The sequence below is a fragment of the Paralichthys olivaceus genome, chromosome 11, assembly GCF_024713975.1.
Source record: "Paralichthys olivaceus isolate ysfri-2021 chromosome 11, ASM2471397v2, whole genome shotgun sequence".
NCBI lineage: Eukaryota > Metazoa > Chordata > Actinopteri > Pleuronectiformes > Paralichthyidae > Paralichthys > Paralichthys olivaceus.
In genome coordinates, this window is record NC_091103.1 from 25,929,407 (window position 1) to 25,949,699 (window position 20,293).

The 20,293-nt window shown below is 41.0% G+C and overlaps 1 long non-coding RNA gene and 1 pseudogene across 3 annotated transcripts in view; both read left to right on the forward strand.

Moving 5' to 3' along the window:
• The window catches only part of LOC138412107 (uncharacterized), a 117,425-nt gene that overhangs the window by 7,603 nt on the left and 89,529 nt on the right, over positions 1 to 20,293 (forward strand). The window lies entirely within an intron of this gene.
• LOC138412068 (tissue factor-like) lies at positions 615 to 9,669 on the forward strand (annotated as a pseudogene).

A 20,293-nucleotide genomic window follows, 5' to 3' on the forward strand; every position in this document is an offset into this window, starting at 1 on the left:
TTCTCTCCACACACTCCGCCTCAGGTGAGTCCACGCTGCTCGCCCTTCATTCCACGCGTTCTCTCAAATGACCTTAAAGTCAAATTGTAGTAGCGCGACATATGATATGTACATACAATATCAAATACTATGATTCTCTGTGTGGAGCAGTTTGTTTTGTAGTATTGTGAGTGTGAAAATGTAAATGTATAGCAAATGTAAAGTTGGATTCACATGAACAGATCTACATGAACAGGTCACTGGAGGAGCAGCATACAGTCATTCATTTAGTGTTTATGTTTAGATTTCCGGCACACATAGAAATACTCTTTACAGTTTTCATGTCTTATAGAGTTTTCAGTACAAGTCACTACACACTTTGCAGGATTAATATTTGAAAAAAAATGTTTGAACACCAGTGGACACTCGTGCTTTATAGGCTGTAAATCACATTTAAGAATTTAAGATTACCTGTAACAATTTAATGTTGAGGTATTTGTTAGTACCTAAAACATTATGTAACATGAGGGGGGGGGGGGGGGGGACTGCTGTTTCTTCTCAGTATTTGCTCATACTGCGAAGAAACAGCAATGACTTACCACACTGTATAGCTGTTGTTAATAAGAAATGACTGAATGACTGATCTGACTCAGGTAAGGTAAGGTAACAGACTGCTGATATAAAAACAGCCCTTCTCTTATGTTCTTTGGGCGCCACACTTTCTACTGCTGCTTTGTAATCATAAAAACCACACATTTGTGGTTGTGACAGAACAGTCAGTCCAATAAAATATAGGACCAAGGATATTTTACACTGACAATCGCAACGTGCTCTATTCACAACATTAACATTACCTTATCTCACTGACAAAGTGCTGTATCTGAACTTGTGGCTTTTTTAATTTTTTCTGGTCCACAGTGCCTCATTTGTGCAAAGCTTTTTTCTCTCTAATGAATGTGTGTAGTCCTACATATTGTGACGGGCCTCAATTAAGGTGTTAAGTGTTTATTACTTAAAAGTGTAGTTTAGTGTTAAATAGTGTTCAGTGTGTAGAATTTTGTGATATCTAGTGTTGAAATTGCATTTTGCAACTGATTACCCCTCACCTCACGCTCTCCTTCCAAACATGAAAAAGAAACTGAAGCAGCCTTTAATTGTCATGAAAACTCAAAAGGTGTTTAGTTTGTTCAGTCTGGACTAATGTAAAAAACATAGTGGCCTCTGTAGAGAGGGTCCCCTCGAAGTATTTAAATTTAAAGGGCCTTTTCTGGGGTAAGGAAACTACAATTCATACAATTTAGATGAAATAAACTAGTGAAAACATTATGAGAATTATTCTACATTAAATAATAGTTCCCTTTCACTTAAATCTTACACACTGGGCCTTTAATAGTTTAAAACTTATGGCACTAAGGCCCTATCACTGTGTGACAGTCCCCTGTACAGCTCACCTATGGAAATTACTTGTATAAGTTAATAAAGTATATAAAACACCTTTGGTGTATTGTTTTCTTTCATAATGACAGGAGTCAACATTTGTGTGTCACTATAACCTTCATTTAAATCATGTTAGTATAGTATCTTACACAAATTGTCTCATTTTCCAGGCTCCTATCCCCAAGCACAAAATTGGAAATCAACCAACTTTAAAACCATTTTGTCCTGGGAACCAAAACCATCAGCCACTTACAGCTACACTGTGGAGTACTCTACGTAAGTACCTGCATCCGAACCCTCACCCTTTAACTCTTTTAACAAATGGCATTTAATTCCCAGAAACGTTCATCTTGTCAGTGTGTCCACGGAAAGCAAATGCCCTCACACTTTCCCGCTATGTGACCTTGCAGGAATGAGTCTTTCCATTATTGATTCAGTAAAAGCTTTTACTGGAATGTATATTTTAGGCCAGAGCTCTTTAAATAGTAAGATAACTAAAAGACAATTGACCTTTGTGATTCAATAAGAGAAAATGAAAGAGGCAAGAGCAATGTCAACAATCAAATAGAATTAACAAATGCCAACAGCTGCAAACAGCTCTTTCAGCTCATTGTTCCACAGTATATTCACATCAATGTTATTTTGCACAGATAATAAATTATTTATTTCTGACTGTATGCGTTATAAATGATACCCAGACTAGACAGACTTAAGACCTAATTTATTGCTCATCTGGTGTCTATTATAGACTAAATAAGACTATTTTCATCCATCATTCATGTCCATATGAAACTTGTCAAATTTTACAGGGTTTCAGGGAACAATCAGAGGACTCCTCACTGTATCCAGACCACAGAAACAGTGTGTGATCTGTCCAGCTCTCTGACTGACCTGAACGCCTACTACACAGCTGACGTCCTGTCCGAAACCCCGAGGGGGCCACCACTGACCTCATTGAGTCCCCTCACACCAGCACACCACGGTTCTGCCCCTACAAAGACAGTACGTTCTTCTGCTACACTCGTGAAGACTTTTTTCTAATTGACAAAATGTGTTGGAAATAACAGCTGTTAAATTGTCCCAGAGCCCGTCAGGGCTCCGGTCCTTCCCAATGACCTCTTGTTGCAGCTCAGCTCTGTCTTTCTCAAGCTGCTTTCTGACATGCACCAAACTCAGCAGTTCCTCAGTATATTTGCCAGAGGAGGTGCATGTGTGAATGCAAATGTCCAAGTGAGACGCTCCCCAGTTTTTGCAGACTTTCTCCTCCTGGCCTCCTAGTATAATGTCCGTAGAATTTCAGGAGAATTCTACGGAAGTGTATTGCATTCACTTGAAAAAAAAAACAAAACAGTTTTTTCTGAGTAATTTATTTTTTGGTTTGTTTTTTTGAATATTTTTTTCTGTTTTTCTGACAATTTTTTTTCTTCTGTTTTTCGCAGTAATTCTTATCTGTTTTTCGGAGTAGTTTTTTTTCTGAATTTCTGAATTATCGAGATACTTCGAACTCCCTCGGAACCTCCAACCTGCAAGTGACTCCCATGGACCTATGGTGACTCCTGCCCGCACATACATGCCCCATCTCAGCAGATCTGAATAGGCTTTCCTTCTGAGCAACCGCAAAGTCCTCAGGTGCCTGCGTAGATTCGACAAACTAATGATAATACCATCTATATGACTTAAAGACAGGACTATCTCCCATTGTCTTAAACCCAGATCAAAGTAAAACTTGATTAAACTAAACAAGCAGGTCATGTTTGTTTCCATTACATCTAGCTCTCAATAAAGGAATGAAAGCGTCTATTGTTTCAAATGCTCTCTAAACGCAGAAAAAAAAAAATAGTCCGAAAAACAGAAGAAAAATTACTCCAAAAAATGGAAAAAAAAAGTCAGAAAAACTGAAAAAAATATTGATTTAGACATGCATTGTAAACAGAGTTTTTTTTTTTTTCAAGTGAATGCAATGCGCTTCCGTTCAATGTGAAAGCACTGTGAGAGAGAGTGTTTGTGTGTGTGTTGCTGTTGTGAACATGTCTGTGCAGCGAACCTCCTGTTGTTTTGTGCATGTTTGAAAGTCAGACTATGGGTAAACTCTGTAGCCAATACTGCTCACTTTACCTGTCATATCTAAAAATGGCTTCAGCGTTGTCAATGCTCACAATTTTTTGGCCTCTAACATAATTAAAATGGTAACTTCCATGAGAGATTGTTGAGTTTTATCAGCAGAGTGGTGCTGCTGACGATGCGTAGGAAGGAGTCTGACGACTTCTCTCATTTAAGGACATTTATTTAGGAACAATGAAATGTGGCCATCTGCCAGTTGGGTTGAGCGCGGACTGACTGGAATATGAAAAGTCACGCATAAAAATGTCCATGTACGGGAAGTCCATTAGGTCACATACAATACATGAACATTCATCACATTAATTATTGTGTGTGCTCTTGCGCCCTCTTGTGTCGCTAAGAGTAAACAACATTTACAGTCATGTAACCTGAGAACATAAGAAATAGGCTTACATTTTAACACCCCCACTTGTACTCAGGTTGGTTACACAAAAACACCAAAACAAGATCGAACAAATGTGTACCTTTGGCTTACACATATTAGTCACCAAAAAGAAGACCTGCAAACTTTCCCAGTTTGAACTTGCTGACAGGCTTCGTCATCACATCAGCGACCATTTCATCAGTAGCACAGTACATTAAATTCACCTTACCCTCATTCACAGTAGACCTAATAAAGTGATACCTAATGTCTATGTGTTTACAACGCTTTCTATTCACAGGATTTCTGGCAAGAGCAATCGTCCCCTGATTGTCTTCGTGTATTACCGTTTGTGTGTATTGGTAACCATCCATATTCTCCAGTAATTGTTCTAGGTAAAGGCATTCCTGAACAGTAGAAGCAAGTGCCATATACTCTGCTTCGCATGTGGAAAGTGCAACAGTAGGTTGCTTCTTTGTCTTCCATGAAACAAGTGCACTGTTTTCACTAAGACTAACACAGTATCCTGTGGTACTGCGGCGATCACTGGTATCAGCCGCCCAGTCTGCATCACTGTAGGCTTTCATACCAAGATTCTCAGTGCTTCTCCTAAAGGTTAAACCTTTGTCTGCTGTACCTTTAAGGTATCGCAGGACATGCTTCACAGTAACCCATTGCTCCTCTGTAGGCTCATCTAGGTACTGTGACAGCCTGCTCACCACAAAACTCAGATCAGGCCTAGTGCAGGTCGTCAGGTATATCAGACTGCCCACGGCCTCTCTGTACATCCTGATATCTGTCATTTTAACTGCATCATTACTGTATTCGAGCTTTTGCTCACAAGGAGTATCTCTCACCCTGCATTCTGACATGTTGAAACACTGTAGAATTTTGTGAGTGTACTTCTCTTGTGACATCTTAATGCATTCATCAGAAAAATCAAAATCAATACCAAGAAAATGTTTGAGTTGCCCCAAATCTTTCATCTTGAATTGCTTTGCAAGCATCCCTTTCACCTTTTTCAGTTTTCCTTCATCGCTTGCAGCGATGATCAAGTCATCTACACACACAATTAAGATCACTTTCCCTTCTTTAGACTCTTGAGAATAAACACAGTGGTCAGCTTGGTTTTGTGTGAAACCATTTTCAGTTAAGCAATCATGTAAAACCCTGTTCCAGTTTCTTCCAGACTGTTTGAGACCATAAAGCGATTTCTCTAGCCTATAGACTACACCCTCTTTTTCTTCATAGCCCTCTGGTGGATTGATGTAGATTTCGTGGTCTATGGGGGCGTGTAAGAACGCGGTTTTCACGTCCATTTGGTGGACCAGTAAATTTTCCTGCACTGCCTTCTGTAGCAAAATTCTAACACTGGTTAGATCTGCTGTAGGTGAAAACGTTTCCCCATAGTCTACACCCATTTTCTGGCTGTAGCCCTTGGCGACAAATCGAGCTTTGTACTGGTCATTCCCATCTACACCAGACTTGATTGCGTAAACCCACCTACCCCCCACTGGTTTCTTGCCCACGGGTAGTGTTGTCGGGGTAAAGGTTTTATTCTCATTTAGAGACTGGATTTCCTCATTCATTGCTTTTCTCCATTCTTTTGAATTGTCTGACTGCATTGCTTCACCATAAGTTTGCGGAATGCCACAAACTGCTCTGCAGCAGTAGTCTACTGTGACATGCATCCCGTCACTATCACTGTCTTCTGTCACAAATTCGCCTAGGTAATTTGGTGCCCTCCTTTCTCTTGTTGGATACCGCCTACTCTCAGTAGACTCATTTGCTGCCCTTGGACTATCGCAATCTGGACTTTCACCGGGTTCATTTTGCTCTAGAGCCTTTTCTGCACTCCTGTTGACCCCCTGCGTCCCCCTAGTCCTGACTCTGTGCCCCACACTGTCATCAATTAGATCTGGCTCATCTGTCTGTGTTTGTTTTTCTGAAGCTGTTTTGCTCACAAATTTCACCAGCCTGTGTTTTTGCACTTTGTTTGTATTTGAGTGATACACTAAATACGCTGGGCTATTTTTGTCGTACCCCACAAAACGCCCCTGATCACACCTTGAGTCAAGCTTCCCCTTTTCCTGCTTATAAGTGTAGCAAACAGACCCAAATCGTTGCATTCTGGACACATTGGGCTTTTTGTTTGTCAACATCTCGTAAGGAGTCAGCCCTGTGCGCTTGTTCAAGCATCTGTTGCGTACCATTGCGGCTGTTTGTACTGCGTAGTGCCAAAGGTGTTTTGGTAACTCACTTTCAATTAGCATGCACCTGCCCATCTCGAAAAGAGTACGCCACCCACGTTCTGCTGTTCCATTTTGGTGCGGTGAGTACGGAGCTGTCGTCTCATGCCTAATTTTGCTTTTCCTCAGCAGTGCCTGGAAATCACCACCTGTGAACTCAGTTCCATTATCAGATCGCATACACTTCACCTTCCCATAACGGGATACATCTGCAAGGAATTTTTCAGTTGCCTGCACTGCATCACTCTTTTTCTTTAGAAAGTAAACAAACACTGTATTTGAATAATCATCAGTAAAAGACTGTGCATATTTGTACCCATCTAATGACTCAGTGGCTATTGGACCTGCAAGGTCTGTGTGTATCATTTCTAAAGGAGCCTTTGCTCTGGCATCGGGATTCCTATTTCTAGTTTGTGTAAACTTCCCTTGAATACACACTTCACACTCTTGCTCAGGCTTACTCATTTTCCCCTTGATCTGCATACCATCAACAACATCATGTAACCTAAGCACATCATCATAATTACAGTGGCCTAGTATCTCATGCCATGCTTGGATGTCGTGGGTTGCATTACACTTATCATCAGTGGACTCAATCTCAGTGTGCAGGTAGTACAACCTGCCAAACACATGAATGTCAAACCTGGTACCATATCTGGTTATCAAGACATCATTGCTTTCTTTGAAGACGACTGTAGACCCATTCGTGGTTGCTGCCTTCACCAAGAAAATGTGCTGCGGGTACGACGGCACATACAGAGCGTCCAACAGTTTCGCATTGCACCGCCGTCCACTGCTGTCGATGAGGGTAACCACTGCCGTGCCTCTCTGCTGAGCGACGCCGCTGCATCTGGTCCCATCAGCCAACTCGACGCTGTGAGTCTCCGGCCTGAAGGTGCTGTCGAAACTTGTGAACAAGGCGATGTCGTTGATGACGTGGGATGTGGCCCCGGTGTCCACCATCAGGCCCCTCTCCTGGATGGTGCGCGCCGGCTGCCGCTGGTCACTGGCCCGTCCGTCCACCATCTTGAACGCGAAGTCCTCCTTTACCTCAGCATTCTCCGACACTTTGCTCACGCCGTCCCTTCGGTCTCTGTCTTTGTCTTTTCGTCTGCATGTCGCGTCCCTGTGTGTGTCATTTTTGCAAACACTACACCACGTCTTCTGTCGACACGCTCTCGCTCGGTGCCCCTTGGTCCCGCACTTGAAGCACACCATCTCCCTGTCGTCTTTGCCTGGTCCATGTGCGCTGCTACTGGGAGGTCGCCGTCCGGTTCTCCCCTGGGTCTTCATCACGCTGTCGTCGTTCGACCCGGTTCCTCTGATGTTCTCGGTTTCCTCGAAACTCCGCAATTTGGTCTTGAAGTCAGCAAATGTGATGTTGTCGTAGGTGTGCGCCACATGAATTGCGAATGGCTTGAAGCTCTCTGGCAATCCCTACAGCACCATAGCCACCAGCAAACTGTCCCCCAGCGTTTCTCCCGCGCTTCTCAGAGCAGTTATGGCGGTCTCTGCTCTAATGATATAGTCCATTACACTTTCACCGATGGACTTTTGAAGTGAGGTCAGTGTGGTGTACAAACTAATTATACGAGGCTTTCCCTTCCCTGCATAATATTCTCTCAGAATATGTAATGCTTTTCTGCCATCATCTTGCGCATCTCTCATTACCAGAGACAGACTTTTGTCATCTAGCAGTAGGATCAACTCTGCATACGCGTCCGCGTTTTTATCAGGATCTGCTGCTATTTCAGCTTCTGTTACTGGCTCATTCAACACAGTGTCTTTCAGCCCTAATAAACGAAAGTGTCCCAACAATTTAGTTTCCCAAACTTCATACTTTGCCTCGTCGCCGTCGAATACCTGTCGATGTAGCCTGCTGCTACTTGCCCTTCGTTGCTCTGCCATGCTAGCTTGCCCCTCTCCTCAGGTTAGCAGCCTTCTTCAGCACGCGATCCGTTGCAACTTTCTTGGCTTTCGTCGACTATTTTCTCCTCCAAACGTCTCCTGGGCCCATAACCTGTTGAGTTTTATCAGCAGAGTGGTGCTGCTGACGATGCGTAGGAAGGAGTCTGACGACTTCTCTCATTTAAGGACATTTATTTAGGAACAATGAAATGTGGCCATCTGCCAGTTGGGTTGAGCGCGGACTGACTGGAATATGAAAAGTCACGCATAAAAATGTCCATGTACGGGAAGTCCATTAGGTCACATACAATACATGAACATTCATCACATTAATTATTGTGTGTGCTCTTGCGCCCTCTTGTGTCGCTAAGAGTAAACAACATTTACAGTCATATAACCTGAGAACATAAGAAATAGGCTTACATTTTAACAGTCATACAGTGGTGTACATGCACAGGTGACAGTCTCCCTCCCTTCTCCACAGCTGAGATAGGCAAACCTGACTTCAAGCTGGAGGTGATTGAAAGCCAAAAGAAAACCACCCTGTATGTGACTGACCCACTCACCGCCCTGTTTAAAGATGGCCACCAGCTGAACATCAGGGACATCTTTGCTGACCAGCTGCACTATAAAGTCACCTATCGGAAAAACAAAAGCACTGGAAAGGTGAGTAAAAGGAGACATCACGATATCGGTCTCAAACAGGCATACATTTTTACTCATTACAAACTGCATGTTTTCCATTCTGTGTTTTCTGCAGAAAGTCCACATCTCTAAGACCAATTTAATAGAACTGACTGATCTGGACTTGCCTGTATGCCAGATGCGTCAGTGGAGAGCAACACACACAGCAGTAGTCTAGTCCTGACACTAAAGTTTTGGTGGCATTTACTTTTCATTGGTATTCTGTGTGAACTTACACACCAAATAAGACATTGTGAAGTATTTTTGCTCAAAACCAAGCATGCAGTTAAAATCTCTATAGCTTCTTGATGTCAACAGTGTTATTTTCTACATGAATAGACTGGAGCATCTAAATGGAATTGAAATGAAAGTTGTGCGAAAGGATGGAAACAGGATGTATCCCTATATACCCTGTTTTATTCGTGGCAAAGCAAAGAATCAGTTAAAGCCGGATCTGACAGGACACTGGGTGTATTGCTGTGTGTGTGTGTGTGGGTGGGTGTAGCTGAAAAAAAAGCAGTCAATCGCAATGTCCCTTCTCGGGTTAAATAAAATGGTTGGCTGGTCTGGGAGTATGTCTAGATATACCACATGGCTCTCTTCAAAAGATGCAAGCATCATATGCAAATCAAAACTCGTAATTTAGTCATCTAAACATGGCACTGGTTTTTGTTAGGTTGCTACGCACGGGTCCTTTATCTAAAACTCTCTAAGTTTTACATTAACTGGAGCTGGGGACCATCAGTGAAGTAGAGGTAGCTGGCCACTGCCTCATATAATAATAGCCATGCTCATCCTGCCATTCAGATGAGTTTTGATTTCTGTAGCATTAATTTGATCTTGTTTTGGTCTGGAATTCAGTTCCTGTCAGCCTTATCAGTTGAATTTCTTTTTTGTTTTAGTTCTTTATAAATTACTTTTTGTTAGAAAAATCTGATCCATCATGTGTCTTCCCTTATTTAGTGCCAGATGACTCTGATGCGCCAAACCAAGTTATAAATTGCCTGTGAAAATCTTGTAATTGGTACTGATGTTCAAGGACAAAAGATTATCAGCAAAGTTGGAGCAGCAAAACAAATCAAAAATAAAGAACCTGGGTGTTACTCAGGACTAAATTTTAATCCACACATAAACAATGTCACAAAGATTGCCTTTTATCATTTAAGAAACATTGCAAGAGTAAGACTGTACCTCACTTTGAAAACTGCCAAAAAGTTGATTCATGCTTTTATACTTTCTCGCCTGGACTACTGTAATGCACTATATTCAGGATTACCGAAAAAATCCATCGATCGCCTACAGCTTTTGCAAAATTCAGCAGCCATGGTTTTAATGAGAAATAGGAAAAGATTCCATATTACTCTTATTTTAGTGTCTTTACACTGGCTTCTAGCATCACTGAGGATTGATTTTAAAATTATTTTACTTGTTTTTAATTCTCTTAATGGTACAGCACCGTCATACATCTCTGACTGTTTATCGGAATATGTTACGAATCATTCCCTCAGGTCATCTACAGCGGGCTTGCTCAATGTCCCCAAAACAAACTATAAAAGGTTTGGGGAAGCAGCAGGAAAGCTGTCTCAAAAGCTTGAGACAGCTTCCTGGGAAAGTAGATACAGTAAACACAAAGATCGATGTCATGAAGAAAAACTTGAAAGGTGCATAAAAATATCAAAAGAAATAGAGAAAACAACAACAATTTTCTTCTACAACTCCCAACATGCACTGAACTGTGCCTGTGGCCCCATATTTTTCTCATATTACTTCATGTAACTAAAGTCCATTGTTTGTGCTTCCATCTCTCTATCTCTCTCCCTCTCTCTCCAAATTTCACTACTAATACTACCACCATATTATGATTATGATGATGATGATAAACTGTTATTATTAATAATATAATTGCATCTCAATGTATCACTATTCATTATATTTATATTTTTATGACAACAGTCTCTCTCTGTCTCTCTCTCTCTCTTCTCTCCCCTCTTATCCACTCATCTCTCCTCTCCTCCATTATTCTCCTCTAGTCAAGGCAGATGGGCGCCCACACTGATTCCAGAAACTTGTTGTCGTCACTCACTCATAGTAAACTCACTTGAATACTATAATAATAATAATAATAATATTGATACTACTACTACTACTACTAGTAATACACTTTATTCATATAGCACTTTAAAAAAACGGAAGTGCTTTGACTGAAAAGCAAGCAAAGTAAATAAAAACTTGAACAAATAAAAGCAGTAATATGACAATCAAATATTAATTTGGTCCAATTTTGAGTGAAAATGGCAGAGCAGATGTTTTGGTTGCAAACCTAACAATGCTCTACTTGGCTCTACTATTGCTCTACTGTATGCAAGTAGAGCTATAATTCATCCTGCACATTGAGGCCTCCATCATGAAATACAATGCACAACAAAAGACATAAAACAGTTTATATTTTGTTACATGTGTAAAACATTACATACAGTACAAAATACTATGAATATACACATTTCACTTAATAGTAACATGCCATCGCCCAAAGATATCAGTAATCATATCTTCAGTTTTAGAGCATTCCATTACTTCTGACTATACGTTTTGGCAGCTCTGTGCGGTAAACATTTCCCATTAGTCTGCATGAAGGTGACTGTCATCTTATGCTCAGTGACCTGGAAGTAAGCCAGGCCTCCTATTGTGTGATTGACAGGACTGGAGTAGAGCTGCCAGGACTCAGGAACACTGTCCTTGTGAGTGGTGTCAGGATCGCTGACCACCCCACTCCCACTGACTACATATGAGCTCCCATCATCCTCTCTGATGAACTGTTAAAAATACAGAGACAGATATTTCAGTGGATAAGATGCATGGTGCTAAAAAGGGAACATTTTTATTAAGAGCACCTGCTAAAATGCAAAAATTAGACTTTTTTTCTTTTAATTTTTTCTTTGCCCAAACAACACCTAGCATAATATAAGGAGATTCACTTGGGGGTTGGGGGTTTACAGATAGCAAGTGGCTGATCCCTTGTTCAGTAGAACATGTACTTGTACAATGTAACTTGTACAATGCTCAATTATATAGATATCCATTTCAGATTTCTGCAACATACTTTGTAATTGTATCCATAATTAATTATGAAAATAAATCCAGTTTATGATTTGTGATATATGACAATTTGATTGTGACTGATCATAATTCAAGGTCAGCTTTATTTGCCTCAATTCAAGATACTTTAAATGAGGTTTAAAGTGAGAATGTCATCGTAGAAATCCTGAACTTGAATTGTGACTAATGAAGCATTGTGTTAGTTCATGCAGGACACAGAGTCATGTGCTCAGCTACCGATAGGTTTATGGGTGCTCGTCAGTCACCCACCAATCACAGCCCATTCTCTCACCAAAGTGGTCTCTTTAAATACGACCTCATCCTCACTGATCCCTGCTCAGCTATAACACTTTTAGCACTGTAATGGAAATGTTACATTTTTGTATGTATAATTGCATGAGCAAAGATGTATGTGGAGGATTGACCAAATGGTTGACCAAATTGTTAATCGAAAAGGGCAACTTTAAGGTTTACGATGGTGGCTTAAGAGACTTGAGTTTTATGGCCTTGAGAAACCACAACTTTATGGTATCTTTTAGTATCTCTGATTGGGATCAAACAACTGGGTTCTCACAGGGGGGGTCATCCACAGACCATGTAAACAAAAGGACAGGATGTCTCCTCCACTGAGTGAAACTACAGAAGGGTAATATATACCTTTGCATGCTTAGTGGGAGGGGGCTGTGAGTTATAAGAACATAGATTCTCCTATGTTCTTTGCTCATTTGTGCATGTCAATCAGGTGATGTGTATTAATGAGTCCATCTGCAGATGCTGAATTAAACTTACAGAAAGAAGTGTTTGACTTACATTACATTTATTATGTTGCGGGTAATTTTGACCCGTATTGTGTAAATCCACTCAAAACAGTCAAAGATGAAGTTAAACCAATAAGAACTTAATTTTAGATTAAACAAACATTTATAAGAGATGAGAAGAAGAGATATTCAATTCCAACAATATATTAAAGAGCTCCTGATTTCAATTTTTCCCAATTCACGAACCTTTTTTTTTTCATTTAACTTGCCCCATTATTTCCCGATTTTCAATGTTCAACATTTTCAGTGTTCCCCACATGATGGACAGAATGTGACTGTGTGCTTTCTGCAGATGTACCACTTGCACCTCACACAACAGGTACTTGTTTTACTGTCATCTCGGGAGGGACAGACTTGGCATCTTTTGCGTTTCTTTGCACCTGTATCCAAAGGATCCATTGTGGGTTGGTCAGATGCCCTGCCCTGGACCTTTGCGGTGACAGCTGCAGCTGCTGGGTATCGAGCTGGCCTGGCCCGGTTCTGGATCTTGGGAGTGACGAGTGCTTTGCCTAGTTCTTCCAGGAAAAGTTGACGTCGGTACAGTTTGCTGGCATTCCACTGCTGTTGCTGTGACTTTGTCAAGATTGTCAACTCAATTGTTGTAACCAATTGGAGTTGTAATCCAGGATAATTTGCTGCTTCATGTCCTCTCTTGTGCTCAGAGATGCATCTTTGTGCATTGTGCTCATCACAAGAACATTCTTGTTTCTCTTTGGGTAGTAAGAAACAAGTGTTGTTTTGTCAAGAATTATCTTCTCTATGGGTTTGGATATGTAGAGCTGAAATGCTGATTCAATATCATCAACTCTTGCGACAGCAAATCTTGTCGGACCAGGAGTCATTTTGATGACATTAGAAGATGACAATCTGTCTCTGCTTTGGTGTGGTGATGTTGATCATTTTATTTTACCATCTTTAGATGTACATGTCCCCTCTGTGGATGACAATTGTTGCGTTTCTTGGTTTTCATCTGATGAAGGGACACCGGCAGAATCCTCCTCTGAATCCTCCTCATCGTGGGAAAATTGACAATCTGGATCATCAATAGCATTGTCCTCTGTTTCTGAAATCTCTTCCTCTACATTACTTTCCCAGTTCATAAGCTGCGATAAAACTTCTTCAGCTGTAAATCATCTGGAGCTCATTTTTGTTGTATTTCTCAAAGAAAGGGCATGGAAACAGTGACAAGGAAAGGGGAGAGAAAGTCCCTCTTCCACACACACCTGGTTCTGAATGGCTATCCAGAGGCAATCAAATTAAAGTTTATCAAAGAGACATGTTTATTTTTGATTTTAACAGCTACTTTGTGTCCGGGTCAAAATGACCCGCAACATTATCTTTGTATACAAACTCAGTGCAGACACTCCACAACACATCTAAGTGTCCAGATTTTACACAGCAGTTCATGACACTAGATGAGGAAAAGTCATACAATTTCATGAAAAAAAAATAAGGATAACCTACACTTTGGTCAACGCAAAAATTGAAATGGGTCAAATTGACCCTTAACATAACATAAGGGTTAAATGGTTAATATCTGAAACTATAATAGTTCAACTGAATTGTAGAAATCTAATGTTATTTAATGGTACCATTACATGTACTGTAGATGCTTGAGAGAGTGTCTGAGCCAGGGACAGTAGACATCACTGAGGTTCCATCAATAAGGTGAGTATTGAAACACATGATATTTTACAATATACTGTGATGTAGATTCTCAGAAAGTTACAGAAATTTGTGGGGAAAAATTGTTTGCAGATGCTATGAATGTCATGTTAATTTCTGACACTCAGTTCACATTTATAGAGTTGGCTTGTTTTGTCAAGAAATCATCCATGTAAAATAAAAGAACATGGAACAAATTATTTATCATGTATTCCTATAATTATTTCTTTACCATTTTCACATTCAGTATGGCCAGAGGCATTATGTTTTCAAGTTGTTTATCCATCTGTCTGTCCCATTCATGTGAATGCGATATCTCATGAACAACTACGTTATGTTAGTCAAAGGTCAAAAGGTCAAGCTCACATGACTTTGCATTGTTTTGAATACAATTTATCAAGATTGTCCAAAGGAAATATCATTACATTTGGCACAAACATTCATTTGGACTCAATGATGACTTGAATAGAATTCAGTTGTCAAAGATCAAATGGCAAGGTCACTAGGACCTCACAAAGCACACTACTTGCGCTGGAAACGGCGAGAGAAGCTTAAAAATGCAACCTTAGTTCAGAAGATTTACTTTTGTTCACAAAGTGGCTCTGCGTGCACAAAAGCGCTGGAAACGGCGAGAGAAGCTTAAAAATGCAACCTTAGTTCAGAAGATTTACTTTTGTTCACAAAGTGGTTCTGAGTGCACAAAACAGCTGGAAACAGTAGCTCTGCGTGCACAAAAGCGCTGGAAACGGCGAGAGAAGCTTAAAAATGCAACCTTAGTTCAGAAGATTAGCTTTTGTTCACAAAGTGGCTCTGCGTGCACAAAAGCGCTGGAAACGGCGAGAGAAGCTTAAAAATGCAACCTTAGTTCAGAAGATTAACTTTTGTTGACAAATTGGCTCTGCGTGCAAAAAAGCGCTGGAAACGGCGAGAGAAGCTTAAAAATGCAACCTTAGTTCAGAAGATTTACTTTTGTTCACAAAGTGGCTCTGCGTACACAAAAGCGCTGGAAACGGCGAGAGAAGCTTAAAAATGCAACCTTAGTTCAGAAGATTAACTTTTGTTGACAAATTGGCTCTGCGTGTAAAAAAGCGCTGGAAACTGCGAGAGAAGCTTAAAAATGCAACCTTAGTTCAGAAGATTTACTTTTGTTCACAAAGTGGCTCTGAAAGCACAAAACAGCTGGAAACATTAGCTCTGCGTGCACAAAAGCGCTGGAAACGGCAAAAGAAGCTTAAAAATGCAACCTTAGTTCAGAAGATTTACTTTTGTTCACAAAGTGGCTCTGCGTGCACAAAAGCGCTGGAAACGGCGAGAGAAGCTTAAAAATGCAACCTTAGTTCAGAAGATTAACTTTTGTTGACAAATTGGCTCTGCGTGCAAAAAAGCGCTGGAAACGGCGAGAGAAGCTTAAAAATGCAACCTTAGTTCAGAAGATTTACTTTTGTTCACAAAGTGGCTCTGCGTACACAAAAGCGCTGGAAACGGCGAGAGAAGCTTAAAAATGCAACCTTAGTTCAGAAGATTAACTTTTGTTGACAAATTGGCTCTGCGTGTAAAAAAGCGCTGGAAACTGCGAGAGAAGCTTAAAAATGCAACCTTAGTTCAGAAGATTTACTTTTGTTCACAAAGTGGCTCTGAAAGCACAAAACAGCTGGAAACATTAGCTCTGCGTGCACAAAAGCGCTGGAAACGGCAAAAGAAGCTTAAAAATGCAACCTTAGTTCAGAAGATTTACTTTTGTTCACAAAGTGGTTCTGAGTATAAAAAACAGCTGGAAACAGTAGCTCTGCTTGCACAAAAGCGCTGGAAACGGCGAGAGAAGCTTAAAAATGCAACCTTAGTTCAGAAGATTAACTTTTGTTCACAAAGTGGCTCTGCGTGCACAAAAGCGCTGGAAACGGCGAGAGAAGCTTAAAAATGCAACCTTAGTTCAGAAGATTTACTTTTGTTCACAAAGTGGCTCTGCGTACACAAAAGCGCTGGAAACGGCGAGAGAAGCTTAAAAATGCAACCTTAGTTCAGAAGATTAACTTTTGTTGACAAATTGGCTCTGCGTGTAAAAAAGCGCTGGAAACTGCGAGAGAAGCTTAAAAATGCAACCTTAGTTCAGAAGATTTACTTTTGTTCACAAAGTGGCTCTGAAAGCACAAAACAGCTGGAAACATTAGCTCTGCGTGCACAAAAGCGCTGGAAACGGCAAAAGAAGCTTAAAAATGCAACCTTAGTTCAGAAGATTTACTTTTGTTCACAAAGTGGCTCTGCGTGCACAAAAGCGCTGGAAACGGCGAGAGAAGCTTAAAAATGCAACCTTAGTTCAGAAGATTAACTTTTGTTGACAAATTGGCTCTGCGTGCAAAAAAGCGCTGGAAACGGCGAGAGAAGCTTAAAAATGCAACCTTAGTTCAGAAGATTTACTTTTGTTCACAAAGTGGCTCTGCGTACACAAAAGCGCTGGAAACGGCGAGAGAAGCTTAAAAATGCAACCTTAGTTCAGAAGATTAACTTTTGTTGACAAATTGGCTCTGCGTGTAAAAAAGCGCTGGAAACTGCGAGAGAAGCTTAAAAATGCAACCTTAGTTCAGAAGATTTACTTTTGTTCACAAAGTGGCTCTGAAAGCACAAAACAGCTGGAAACATTAGCTCTGCGTGCACAAAAGCGCTGGAAACGGCAAAAGAAGCTTAAAAATGCAACCTTAGTTCAGAAGATTTACTTTTGTTCACAAAGTGGTTCTGAGTATAAAAAACAGCTGGAAACAGTAGCTCTGCTTGCACAAAAGCGCTGGAAACGGCGAGAGAAGCTTAAAAATGCAACCTTAGTTCAGAAGATTAACTTTTGTTCACAAAGTGGCTCTGCGTGCACAAAAGCGCTGGAAACGGCGAGAGAAGCTTAAAAATGCAACCTTAGTTCAGAAGATTTACTTTTGTTCACAAAGTGGTTCTGAGAGCACAAAACAGCTGGAAACAGTAGCTCTGCGTGCACAAAAGCGCTGGAAACGGCGAGAGAAGCTTAAAAATGCAACCTTAGTTCAGAAGATTTACTTTTGTTCACAAAGTGGCTCTGCGTGCACAAAAGCGCTGGAAATGGCGAGAGAAGCTTAAAAATGCAACCTTAGTTCAGAAGATTTACTTTTGTTCACAAAGTGGTTCTGAGAGCACAAAACTGCTGGAAACAGTAGCTCTGCGTGCACAAAAGCCCTGGAAATAGTGAGAGAAGCTTAAAAATGCAACCTTAGTTTAGGAGATTTACTTTTGTTCACAAAGTGGCTATGCGTGCACAAAAGCGCTGGAAACGGCGAGAGAAGCTTAAAAATGCAACCTTAGTTCAGAAGATTAACTTTTGTTCACAAAGTGGTTCTGAGTGCACAAAACAGCTGGAAACAGTAGCTCTGCGTGCACAAAAGCGCTGGAAACGGCGAGAGAAGCTTAAAAATGCAACCTTAGTTCAGAAGATTAACTTTTGTTCACAAAGTGGTTCTGAGTGCACAAAACAGCTGGAAACAGTAGCTCTGCGTGCACAAAAGCGCTGGAAACGGCGAGAGAAGCTTAAAAATGCAACCTTAGTTCAGAAGATTTACTTTTGTCACAAAGTGGTTCTGAGAGCACAAAACAGCTGGAAACAGTAGCTTTGCGTGCACAAAAGCACTGGAAACGGCGAGAGAAGCTTAAAAATGCAACCTTAGTTCAGAAGATTTACTTTTGTTCACAAAGTGGCTCTGCGTGCACAAAAGCGCTGGAAACAGTAGCTCTGCGTGCACAAAAGCGCTGGAAACGGCGAGAGAAGCTTAAAAATGCAACCTTAGTTCAGAAGATTTACTTTTGTTCACAAAGTGGCTCTGCGTGCAAAAAAGCGCTGGAAACGGCGAGAGAAGCTTAAAAATGCAACCTTAGTTCAGAAGATTTACTTTTGTTCACAAAGTGGTTCTGAGAGCACAAAACAGCTGGAAACAGTAGCTTTGCGTGCACAAAAGCACTGGAAACGGCGAGAGAAGCTTAAAAATGCAACCTTAGTTCAGAAGATTTACTTTTGTTCACAAAGTGGCTCTGCGTGCAAAAAAGCGCTGGAAACGGCGAGAGAAGCTTAAAAATGCAACCTTAGTTCAGAAGATTAACTTTTGTTCACAAAGTGGTTCTGAGTGCACAAAACAGCTGGAAACAGTAGCTCTGCGTGCACAAAAGCGCTGGAAACGGCGAGAGAAGCTTAAAAATGCAACCTTAGTTCAGAAGATTTACTTTTGTTGACAAAGTGGCTCTGAAAGCACAAAACAGCTGGAAACATTAGCTCTGCGTGCACAAAAGCGCTGGAAACGGCGAGAGAAGCTTAAAAATGCAACCTTAGTTCAGAAGATTAACTTTTGTTCACAAAGTGGTTCTGAGTGCACAAAACAGCTGGAAACAGTAGCTCTGCGTGCACAAAAGCGCTGGAAACGGCGAGAGAAGCTTAAAAATGCAACCTTAGTTCAGAAGATTTACTTTTGTTCACAAAGTGGCTCTGCGTGCACAAAAGCGCTGGAAACGGCGAGAGAAGCTTAAAAATGCAACCTTAGTTCAGAAGATTTACTTTTGTTCACAAAGTGGCTCTGAAAGCACAAAACAGCTGGAAACATTAGCTCTGCGTGCACAAAAGCGCTGGAAACGGCGAAAGAAGCTTAAAAATGCAACCTTAGTTCAGAAGATTTACTTTTGTTCACAAAGTGGTTCTGAGTATAAAAAACAGCTGGAAACAGTAGCTCTGCGTGCACAAAAGCGCTGGAAACGGCGAGAGAAGCTTAAAAATGCAACCTTAGTTCAGAAGATTTACTTTTGTTCACAAAGTGGCTCTGCGTGCACAAAAGCGCTGGAAACGGCGAGAGAAGCTTAAAAATGCAACCTTAGTTCAGAAGATTTACTTTTGTTCACAAAGTGGTTCTGAGAGCACAAAACAGCTGGAAACAGTAGCTTTGCGTGCACAAAAGCACTGGAAACGGCGAGAGAAGCTTAAAAATGCAACCTTAGTTCAGAAGATTTACTTTTGTTCACAAAGTGGCTCTGCGTGCACAAAAGCGCTGGAAACAGTAGCTCTGCGTGCACAAAAGCGCTGGAAACGGCGAGAGAAGCTTAAAAATGCAACCTTAGTTCAGAAGATTTACTTTTGTTCACAAAGTGGCTCTGCGTGCAAAAAAGCGCTGGAAACGGCGAGAGAAGCTTAAAAATGCAACCTTAGTTCAGAAGATTTACTTTTGTTCACAAAGTGGTTCTGAGAGCACAAAACAGCTGGAAACAGTAGCTTTGCGTGCACAAAAGCACTGGAAACGGCGAGAGAAGCTTAAAAATGCAACCTTAGTTCAGAAGATTTACTTTTGTTCACAAAGTGGCTCTGCGTGCACAAAAGCGCTGGAAACAGTAGCTCTGCGTGCACAAAAGCGCTGGAAACGGCGAGAGAAGCTTAAAAATGCAACCTTAGTTCAGAAGATTTACTTTTGTTCACAAAGTGGTTCTGAGTATAAAAAACAGCTGGAAACAGTAGCTCTGCTTGCACAAAAGCGCTGGAAACGGCGAGAGAAGCTTAAAAATGCAACCTTAGTTCAGAAGATTAACTTTTGTTCACAAAGTGGCTCTGCGTGCACAAAAGCGCTGGAAACGGCGAGAGAAGCTTAAAAATGCAACCTTAGTTCAGAAGATTTACTTTTGTTCACAAAGTGGTTCTGAGAGCACAAAACAGCTGGAAACAGTAGCTCTGCGTGCACAAAAGCGCTGGAAACGGCGAGAGAAGCTTAAAAATGCAACCTTAGTTCAGAAGATTTACTTTTGTTCACAAAGTGGCTCTGCGTGCACAAAAGCGCTGGAAATGGCGAGAGAAGCTTAAAAATGCAACCTTAGTTCAGAAGATTAACTTTTGTTCACAAAGTGGTTCTGAGAGCACAAAACTGCTGGAAACAGTAGCTCTGCGTGCACAAAAGCCCTGGAAATAGTGAGAGAAGCTTAAAAATGCAACCTTA